The sequence below is a fragment of the Leopardus geoffroyi genome, chromosome A1 (genome assembly GCF_018350155.1).
Source record: "Leopardus geoffroyi isolate Oge1 chromosome A1, O.geoffroyi_Oge1_pat1.0, whole genome shotgun sequence".
Lineage (NCBI taxonomy): Eukaryota > Metazoa > Chordata > Mammalia > Carnivora > Felidae > Leopardus > Leopardus geoffroyi.
Genome location: NC_059326.1, coordinates 227591932 through 227602091, shown reverse-complemented (window position 1 = coordinate 227602091; position 10160 = coordinate 227591932). Strand labels below are relative to the sequence as shown.

Sequence of the window (10160 nt, the reverse complement as noted above, 5' to 3'; positions counted from 1 at the left end):
AGGTTAAGCAGAGGCGCGTACCAAAGCCGAGCGCCGGAGTGTGGCGGAGCCGTGGCTGCCTGTGGTTTGGTTTGGGAAGCCCGAGGGAGGAGGTGACGTTCCTGGCTCTCAGTGGCCGCCTGCACCGAGGCCTGGCTGGTGACCGGCGGGGCGACGGGCCTGGTGGCAGGCGGCGAGGGTCCGGATCACCCGCACGGGGCGTGGGCCGTGCACCGTGTTCGCGGGACCGGACGCCTCTCGTGCCGACCCAACGTTTGTGGGCGTAGAGTTTCCCTGAGGTACTGGGCTTTATTTCATGGTAATTACCAGCTTATTTGGTTCAATTTAGCATAGTTAGCAAGCTAGCAAATACCTTTTGGGAGTGGCAAACCTTCTTTGAAGATTTAGTTTTGCTTTGTACTGAAAAATTAAAATTCTCATGAGAAAACTCAGAGGACGCACAGAACTAGGCAGACTGTTAGGTTAATAATCCCCCGTTACTCCATCAGTACTGTTCACCACACTTCGGTAAGTGTGTATTCATTAGAGTGTTTGAATCAAGCTCTGTTCTAAATGTGTGTGAATGTGTGGCAGAGGTTTTGTGGTCTTGGCTGTGAGATGGGATGGTTCCTTGAACAAGGAGGTAACTAGAAGCCAAATTAACAATAAGGACTTCTTAGCGGCCTCGAGGCTTCAGTTTAGTATTTGTAGCTCTACAACAGGAAATGCTTACTCTTCATTCGTGGACATTTTTTAAAGCACACTTAACATGTTTAGGCACAGGGCCGTGAAGGTCTCTGTCCGGGCTGCGTTGCCTCTGGCTGTTGGTTCATACCTGCTGTTGAATTTAATAATACTCATGATCCTGTGTCTTTGCATGTCAACAGTGTTTTAATCTTCGTGAACTTGAACTGGATTTCTGGGCAACTTGTTTACGTACGTCCTTTTTTCTTGTTCCTGTGTGTGATATTGTTAGAGTGCAGAAACCGTGGTCTTCACCACCACATTGATGAAAGTTTGAAACCATGTGTTTGAGTTGCTTTCTGTCCCGGCGCCTCACTGGACTCTGCCCTCAGACTGTTATCCGGGCTTAGTGGGATCCCAGCATCTGAGAAGCAAAACTTCCAAAGAAACCATATTTCAGGAAATACAGATGATCGGCCGACTTTAAAAAATAACATTCTTTGTTGCCACGTGCACCTTCAGTTGCCCAGAATCTTAATTCCATTAATCATTCCTGATCTCGGGCTGGTCGGGAGACAGCAGCAGAATAGAAATTGCGTTGAGACCAAAATAGATGCAGGATAATCTGCTTAGAGGGGTCCCTACAATGATAGAGCGTTCTAGAAGAAGAGAACTCAGTGGTGACCACACGGAGCCCACTTTCATCCCCAGAGTTTATTGAGAGGCTTCAGGCGTTTTGGACCCTGTAGTCTTGGCGGGAAGATTATCTCCAGCTTAAGCAGGTGTGACTTCTACTGTTGAGCTCATGTAAGGTACATTTAAACCTGAAAGGATTTCCCTGTAACCAGTTCCCTGGAATTAACACCGCTTCCTCAGGACATTTTCTTCTGGCTCCTCTCCTCACCTGCTTAGCAACATCTACATACACAACATACGCTGATTTCACTTGGACCCGTGGAACAGTGATTGACGACGGCCACAATGGGGGACGAGAGGCCAATGTGTGGTTTTTCACTTGTGATCTAGGCCTAGGTGGGGTTTGATCTGAAATGTTTGCAGTTCCCCTTCCTTAGAATATGGCATAGCCGGAAATATTTTAGACACGCAGAACGGGATTGACCCGCTTTCTTTGTATAGACCTTTACTTTTTTATTAGGTGTTCGCTGTCGTGTCAGGTAAGGGCTGATGAAAGTTTTCAGGCCTTGCCTTTGTCTCCTTTCATTATTCTGTTCCTTCCGGTTGTAAGGATTATCAATCAGGTAAAAATCTCAGGCCACACGAGTCTTAACACCTCCGCCAGAAGAAGCAACTTTTGTGGGTTTTTATGTGCTTTTTTTTTTTTTTTAAGAGGCTGTGTTTTCCCTCCTGCCCCGCATCTCTGCCCGAGTTGCTGGCTCCCCTCATGGTCTGCAGTCTGCTTCTGGAAGGTGTCCGGATGACAACTGTAAAGTGCGCTATCTATGGCCTATAATGATTTAGCGCCCTTACTATTGCTGCCTTTGCGTAGGACTCCAGTAGACTTCCCCTGTCTCTTCTTTCTGATGTTAAAACAACAGTTGATTATTTTTCCTCTCTTTATTAAGCAGTATTTTGCAAGGACTCCCCCCTTGAAATCCCAGAAGTATAAACTTCCAGGGAATCTTATTTGTAGGCACAGGTAGAAATCTGTGACTACTTAAAACACAATGAAAAGGAGGCCCTCTGTGTGTGTGAAGTGAATCTGAAATGTGTGTGAAGGGCATAGAATCCCCAGACTGTTTAGCAAAAGGCAGAGCACAGTGTCACGTAACTTAAAAACAGCCCAAGGAACTGTACGAAGTGAATTGAAGAAGGAACTGATTTTAGGGTAAAAATGTCACTTAAAGACAAAACAATGGATGCCCGACATTCCTGGGCCTATGTTATACGTAGATAAAAATCTGAATGAGTAGAAGGACTTCTATGTATGGATTCTGCAAAGCCTTTTTCCTAAAATGTGTTAAATTTTGCTCGTGTAATATTTAATGCTTCACTCTTCTGGAAAACCTTGATGATCTCTCCTGAGGAGGTGGAGAGACCAGGGACCCAATACTGAGTTGTTCAGAGAATAAAGACAGGGGCAATGGAAGATTAAAGCCTTTGTCATTCAGTTTATAACTTAGGGCCTGGAAGAGCACAAAACTAACCCTGTTTGGCTGTCTGCCAGCGCTGGTGGCCGCTAGCAGTGGGGGCGAGGTGGGCTTCTCTAGAGCCCCCACCCCCACCCCCGGGCGGGGAGGGGCGAGTGTGCCTCGCCACAGCAGGGGACCCAGCAGCATTTGGGAGGGGGAAGGTGAGCCGTGCCACTTGTATTTTCTTCATAGAATATTGAAATTTATTACTAGGAATGACGGAATGGGTTAGTACATATAATTAAACTATGCAGAACGGCCTTTAAGTCTGGAAATACAGATACGTTAATTGCACTGAAATATCATATCAGCAAACCATTTATTATGGAATGTCACTGTTCCCAGGCCTTATGGCCTTCTGTGTATTTAAATATTTTTAATGATCATTACTAGCCAGGGCTAGAATTTCGTCTGTCATGTTGATTTCTTGGCTCTAAGTCTGGGTCAGGAATGAAATCGCCAGAACGTGGTTAATACAAGGAAAGGTTACAGAGCTCGAAATATCTACGGTCTTAGCGGTCATTCTTCTAGTAACCAGGAGTGGTTGAGAGTAATTATGAACTTCAAAATAATATTTTGTACTTAAATTCTAGGAGCTTTTCTATAATAAGAAATGCCTTGATCTGCATGCCCATAAACGGTGCTAAAATCTGGTCCCCTTTACAGGAACCACAGCAGTTCACAGGAATGTTGATTACTTCTGAGCATTTCGATGAGGGAACAATGCCAAAATGAATGTATCTAATGAGCTCCCTCCTCATTTCCGTTGTTTTATGAAAATATTTTGGTGGTGTTACCTGCACTGTAGCAGCTTCTGACTTTCAGTATTGTGAATTTGGAGAGGCTGTCAGCCAACTTCTGCCTCTGGCAACGTGTGTCCTTCCCTGTGGGCTGGGCTGGGAAGGGGGCGTGGCCAGGAGCTCAGGCCCTACTCCTCTGGGCTTGTTTAGCAAAGTCTTCCTCTGTTTACACTGTAAAAATGTTAGCCTTTGTCAAAAACGTCTGCCCCAAGAAGGATGCTCCAGAGCCTTGGGTCAGTTTGGGGCTGTGCTCCGCCCCTGCCGCTGTGGCTGGAGGCCTGGGTGCTGGGGACGGGGCGGGGGCGGGGTGGGCAGGAGCTCCTTCTGTGACTTGTTGAGTCAGGTCTTCACTGTTGGAGGTGGAGCTGACTCAGGGCTTCACTGTTGATCCCTTTAGCAAACCTGACCACTGAGGATTGTACGAATAAATAATCAGAAATAAATGTAGAAGATAAAAGATCAGAAGCCTGGCTGTGCTGCTGTGTTGCCTTTGAGGACCTGGGAGATTTGGGTCCAATACTGGAAGTCTCTAGAATCCCCCCCCCCCCCCCAAGCCTGTGATGCCCAAGGACTTCACAGTGCCACGTAAATGCTGCAGAATAACGAGGTGCGTCGTTCCGGACTTGGGTCTAGATTCAGTACCAGTCCTGCCACTCCAGGTGGTGAAGTGAGGTGCACCCACTAGGGCCGCTGTCATAGTGCAGATCCGGCCTTGCCCTGTGTTTGCCGAGAGAGGTCCGTGGTGCGTGTGACATGCTAGGCATTCACGAGCCATTCAGGCCGATGGTACCTCACCCACAAGGATCACAGCAGGAACTTGTGTGCGCACCGTAGGAGTTAGACTGGCCTGAAGGAAATGAATAATCTGAAGATGGGGAAGGCCGGGCTTTCAGAGATGCTCCTGGCGCCAGAGAAGGAAGTTTGAGGCCACAGAGACCTCCCTTCCTGGTGGTCGAGGAACCGAGTCTGGGGGTCTGTTTGCAAACTGATGCTGGGCTTCTGAAGAACCCTTGGTTAGGGGGTGGGCATCCATCAGAAAGCAGTGACAGGCTGGAGATGGGCTGCAGAAGGATCTTCCTGGGATAAACCGCAACAATGAACTGTTTTCTCCTCCGCCACCCCGTTCAGTTGGCTAATCAACAAAACATCCGGTACAGATACACTTTGCCCTCCGCTTACCTGAATTACGGTGATCTCAGTTCCAAGGGCCGTGTGTCTGGCATTTCTCCATGACCTCCCCCCAGCCTGCAGGTGTAGAGAACGGGGATCTAGGCTGTGGGTCCTAGGGAAGCCCTTAGGAATATCTTTACTCCCCATCAAATGGTAAAAATACCAACTGTGCTATGTGTGTTCAAAATGAGCATGCATTTATACGGTATGCTTTCACTTCATCTCTTATCTTGCTCAAGACCTTCTGGGCATTCTTTCTGGAGGGTCTTATAATTGTCTGTCTCCCCTCCCCCTTCCCCCTACTCCTGCCTCTTGTCTGGGCTCACGGTAGGTGGCCTAGTAATGACCTTCTGAACTCCCGGGTCTGGAGGGTTGATGATAGACCTCTAGCCCAGAAGAGGCAGAACAGATTTGGCCTTTGGAGTGGAAAGCCCTGAGCGACACTACTGTCTCAGCTCCCCAGAGTGAGTGAGGATTTTTCTGTCCTTCCCTCCCATCTGGCAGCCCAGCCCTCTGGTGTCGCAGGGTGGTCGAGAAGATAGGTGACAGTGGTGCTGGAACTTTACATACACTGTTACCAGTTTAGATGATTTATTACCGCTTAGGACAGTGCCTTCCAAATACTCCCCTGGTGCCATCCCCCCAATCAAGAACCGGGACGTAGCTTAGGGCAGATGAAATGCCACGCTGGTCATTTGGGAGATGGCACTCCTCAGAAACCTCGGAGAGAACACTGCGAATAAAAAGCTAACAGAACGGCAGTTGTTGGTTTACGTACGTGAGGATCACACCCTAATTTTGCTAGGTTCGTGAGGAACATGATATACTGTTAAGGTTTTAAAAATATCTCTTACAAACATTATATAGTTAACGCCACTGAATGTTTCCAGCTTTCATCATTACAAGTAGTGCTGTAATAAGCGTTCTCAATCACAAATCTTTTTAGGCATTTCTAGATTCAACATGTTTAAGGCTCTTGAGATGTGTTTCCAAACTGCCCTCCAAAAAAGTTGAAAGAATTTTTAGTCTCACCGGGAGGTAAGACTGCTTCGTAGTTCCCCGAGTGAGACGAGGTGTGATTTGATTTTGAACTTTGACAATGCAGCAAGGAAAAAAAAAAAATGTAAAGAGAGACATCTAGTTTTAGTTGGCTTTTGATTCTGGTAATGGTGGACATTTTTCCTAGATATCTGTTGGTCATTAGGATTTCTTTCCTGCACCGCCTCGCCACGGTCACCCGTGACATTAATCTCTTTCCCTTGTTGAGTTTGTGCTTGAAACATCTTGCCAAATCGTCTGCTGAAGAGGTGCCATTAATTGACATTTCTCCTGGAGAGGAAGGGTGCCAACTTCCTCAGGCCCCTGCCAACGCTGAGCTCTATCAAAGTTCTTCATCTTTGCAGAGTTGACAGTCGGACCATCAGTTTGTGTTCCTGTACTTGAGTGAGGCTGAACCTGCATTCATCTGTAGAAGCCGTTCACGGGTCATTCTCTGGGAGCTCGTGTCCTTTGCCCATCCGTCGTACTTTCTAACTAGACTGTCATATGTGAGGATACTTTTGGTTTTCGTTTCTGTTTCTGTGTTTCCCAAAGAGACGTAGGGGAGGGAACATCGAGAAGGGAAGCCTGACGGAGGGGTGAGCGCACGTCCGTGTTGAGCGCTTTTGATTGCAAGTGACAGCTGGCTCAGGTTATCTGAGTTCGTGGCGGGCTTGATTCATCAACAAGAAGGGGTTGGAGGTGAGAAGGCCTCCGGAAGGGGGGCTGCTGCACAGGTGTCCTGGGGTTAGCTGTTCCAGGGAGGAAGGTAGGGAGGAAGGCGTCATTCAGCAAAGAGCGCCCGCAGGCACAGTTCCAGACTCCAGATGCAAGGATGAGCCGGGCCCAGTCTTCCCTTCCCTGTCTTTCCCAACTGTCCCCTCCCTGGCCCTCCCCAGCTCTCCAACTGTCCCCGACTTTGGCACAGCTCACGTGCACCGGTGACAGGTGAGCTGAATGGCATGGCTCCAGGCACGGACTCACCAAGCGATTTTGTCGTCCACTGTTCAAGAGGTGATCAGTGGGAGAACTTCCCCTGCCCCTGGATGGAAACTCACCTGCAGGCATCCACCGCTTTCCTGGGCACCGGAGTAGAGAAACCGTGCAGTCATTTTACGTTGCCACACGTGGTCCCCGTTCAGGAATTGGAATGCCGTGTGTCGTAGAAGAGTCAAAGCTTCGAGTGACCACTAACGGCACCGAGTGCCCCCCCCCACCCCCCTGCCGCTGCTCCCAGAGCTGGATCAGGGGGAAGGAGGCCAGCGTGAGGGCGGGGGAGCAGACCTCCTACTCTTGATGGTCGCTGTCCTAAACCGGCCTCCCTCCTGGGCCTGGCCGGGGCTTAGCTCTTCTCTCATCCTGGTGGGGGACACTCGCAGGGATCTGTGGCGACCCCTCTGCCCCTCCTCCTCCCCCCAGCTCAAGGCCTCTGGTGAGCACTTCCGCATGCGCATGCTGTGGCCAATCTTCCCCCCTCCCACCCCTCCACCTTTGCAGCCCCTAGGAATCCAGTGATTCCCCCCCCCCCCCGCCTCGGCTTCCTACTTCTGAGCCCTGTTCACCTGCTCAGGACCTCAGGAGGACCCCAGGTGGGCTTGTGGCCTGTGTAGCTCAGGTCTGGCTCAGGGGAGAGGCTTTGCAACTTCTGCCCTGTCAAAGTTGGCATGTGCCAGCCAGCCCCAGTGCCCCCTCCCCTCTGGCTCTCTCTTCTGGCAGATCTGACACCAGAGCTCCGAACCCCTGCCTCTAAGGGCCCATTGCAGGCGCTCCCCGTGTCTCCGAAGAGCCTTATCACTAGGCTTAAGGTGTCGAGGGATCTCCCGCCGCCCACCCAACACTCACACGTGATGCACACACAGCGCTGAAGAGGAGAAGGGCTCAGTACAATTCTGCAAGGAAACCATCTCTACAAATTACCTGTTTAAGTATCTGGGTTCTTTTATGCCCTTGCGGTGGGCGAGGATGAAAGAAGGAACAGGTTTTGGAATGAGGCCAGGCATGAAGACACCTGGAGCCGGGAGGCCGGCCACCTGCACGAGTTCCCATCTTGTGATGCTGCTTCTCATTGGATGCTAACGTCCTCCTTTCTGGCTGGGCCACGTTTACTACATGTAGCCCAGGCTCAGGCTGGTGCCTACCCAGGTAAGTGTGAGGTCCTCCTTATAGCAACCCATTGCCTAGCGTGAGAGGAAGGGCTAGCCTGGAAAGGCAAGGGGGAGGTGGTCAGCCTGCTAGGAATGGTTGAGCAGGTTGTGTACTGCAAAACTCCAGGAGGCGTCATTCACCCCACAGTCCAGGAGGACCCATGAGCCTGAAGGCTACCTGAGGTGACCAGGAGCGTGTGAGCTAAGCCAGAGGGACTAAGGATGCAGAGGAGGGACAGATGTGACAGGTAGTAGGAGAAAGAGCTTCCAGGGTCAGTGGCTGGATTGAAGGAGGGGTGGGGCATGGAGGAGGCTTCTGGGTGGGTGACAATGTGACTCACCTAGGTGGCAGTCAGGAGAACGCATGGGGAGGGTGGGGAGGAAGTGTGCAGGGAGGGGCCTAAGGCCAAGGCCCCTCTGGGACCCCTCTGAAAGAGGTTGGGAGGTGACTGGTCTGAAGCGCATGAGCAAGTCTGGGCTGGAAAAAGCGCTCTGGGCATCACCAGTGTGTATTTGGAACTGGAAACAGGCCCAGATTAGGTCACCCGAGAGCATGTGGAACTGGACTGTCAACTTCGGTGGGAGCAGGCTGGGGCGTGGGGGCCATTTTTGGCCCCCCGTGGGGGCAGAATTCAGTAGCACCGATCAACACAGTTGTGGGGGGGGGGGCGGAGGGCGGGGGCAGGCCAGAAGGTGGGCAGGGCAGTGTCTGGGGACAGGCAGAGCCGCTGAGCTAGGATGTGGCGTGGCCCGGCACGGTGGAGGAACCGCTTCTGACTTTTTGACGAATGGGCCTGTGAGCAGGTGTCCTAACAGTGTCTGGGGCTGGGGGAGACCAGCTGACCGCAGCCGGCTTTCCTGGGCCACCCACCTTTACGGCGAGAGAGCTTTTTACACGAATCAGATTGAAGGTGGGGTGGGTAGTAAAATGTAAAGTCGGGCACCAGTTGTGCTCGTTCTATTTTGGTCTTTGCAGAGGTATCCGGAGTATCTGAACCAAAGACCAGATTGGCTGTCGTTCTGTTCCGTGAACGCTGTGGTAGTCTGTCTCTGCTGAAAGCAGGCCAGCAGGAGTGTTTGTAGATTCCCTGGCTGAGTCAGTTCTATGCCACTTGGAAGCCCGGCCCACGAGCACCTCCGTCTGCCTGCACTGCCTTTGATCAGACTCTGCAAATCCTGATGTCGCGCTAGGCTAGAACTGGACAAGATCTCGTTCTAGAGCAGAGACGGCCAACCCGCAGGCATCCAGTGACTTGCCCGACTCAAAGCTAATAAGCAGCCGAGATAGAATGAGGACTCCCAGTTCCTGGTTTTTCTTTTTCTTTTTGTGCAAAGACCTATGTGTTGAGCTGGGAAATTAGCACAGTATTTATTGGCTCGTGTGGTCCAGGAAGAAGCCTGGAGCTCATTGTGGGCAGGATTAAAGACATAAGCAAAGCTAACCTTGCCCCCAACTCAAATGTTGCCTTTAACAGTATGGAAAAGGATAGTTTGGGAGAGGGCGTAGTTTTCTCCATGATATTAACCTAAGAGCCCAGTAGATCACATTTATAATTATATCCAAACCGCTTATCACAAGGGTAAACCTTTTGGAATTTTGCTACCTTTGTATAAGGTGTGGGTGTGTGCGGTTTGGGATAATTAACAGTAAGAGGCAGTAACAGGGAAGCATAGTAGAAGTAGTACTGAGATCTGGGATTTTAACCCAAAGACACACGCTAAAGCTGCGCAGAAGAGAAGACACAGTCTCGGGCAGGGCGGTGGGATTCTTCCAACCCTGTCGGTGACGGGTACGTAATAAAACCCTTTCTGTCTATAATCTCTCACGGGAGGTTTAAAGCATGAGAGCCATCCTTCTTCTAAGTTAAGACGTTCCATTTTAAAGAGAGTAATGCTTTTCACATAAAGACTGGTAAGAACAAGGATGCCTTAGATGTGGGCGGGAGGGGGTTTCAGGCTCTGGCCCTCTTCGTTTCCTGATGCCCATCTATGGTGGGTATCCCCATTCGAGAAGGGGTGGAGAGAAGCTGAGTACTTCAGAGAAGTACTTTCACTATTACTGCAATTATGGGAAGTAAAAATTCATTTTAATATAGAATACAATTTGAAGCAATAGGTCATATTTACATAAGGGATTTTGAAGAAATATGCCAGTGGTTACAGATTTTAGCTACCGGGGCGAAGGGCACAATTTT

The 10160-nt window shown here is 50.1% G+C and overlaps 1 long non-coding RNA gene across 1 annotated transcript; it reads left to right on the top strand.

Moving 5' to 3' along the window:
* The first annotated feature begins 6567 nt into the window (after nt 1–6567).
* Nucleotides 6568–9568, top strand: LOC123578700. The gene is made up of 2 exons (XR_006702456.1): nt 6568–7963; nt 8944–9568. It is a non-coding gene; the product is annotated as an uncharacterized LOC123578700 (long non-coding RNA).
* Nucleotides 9569–10160: the final 592 nt, after the last annotated feature.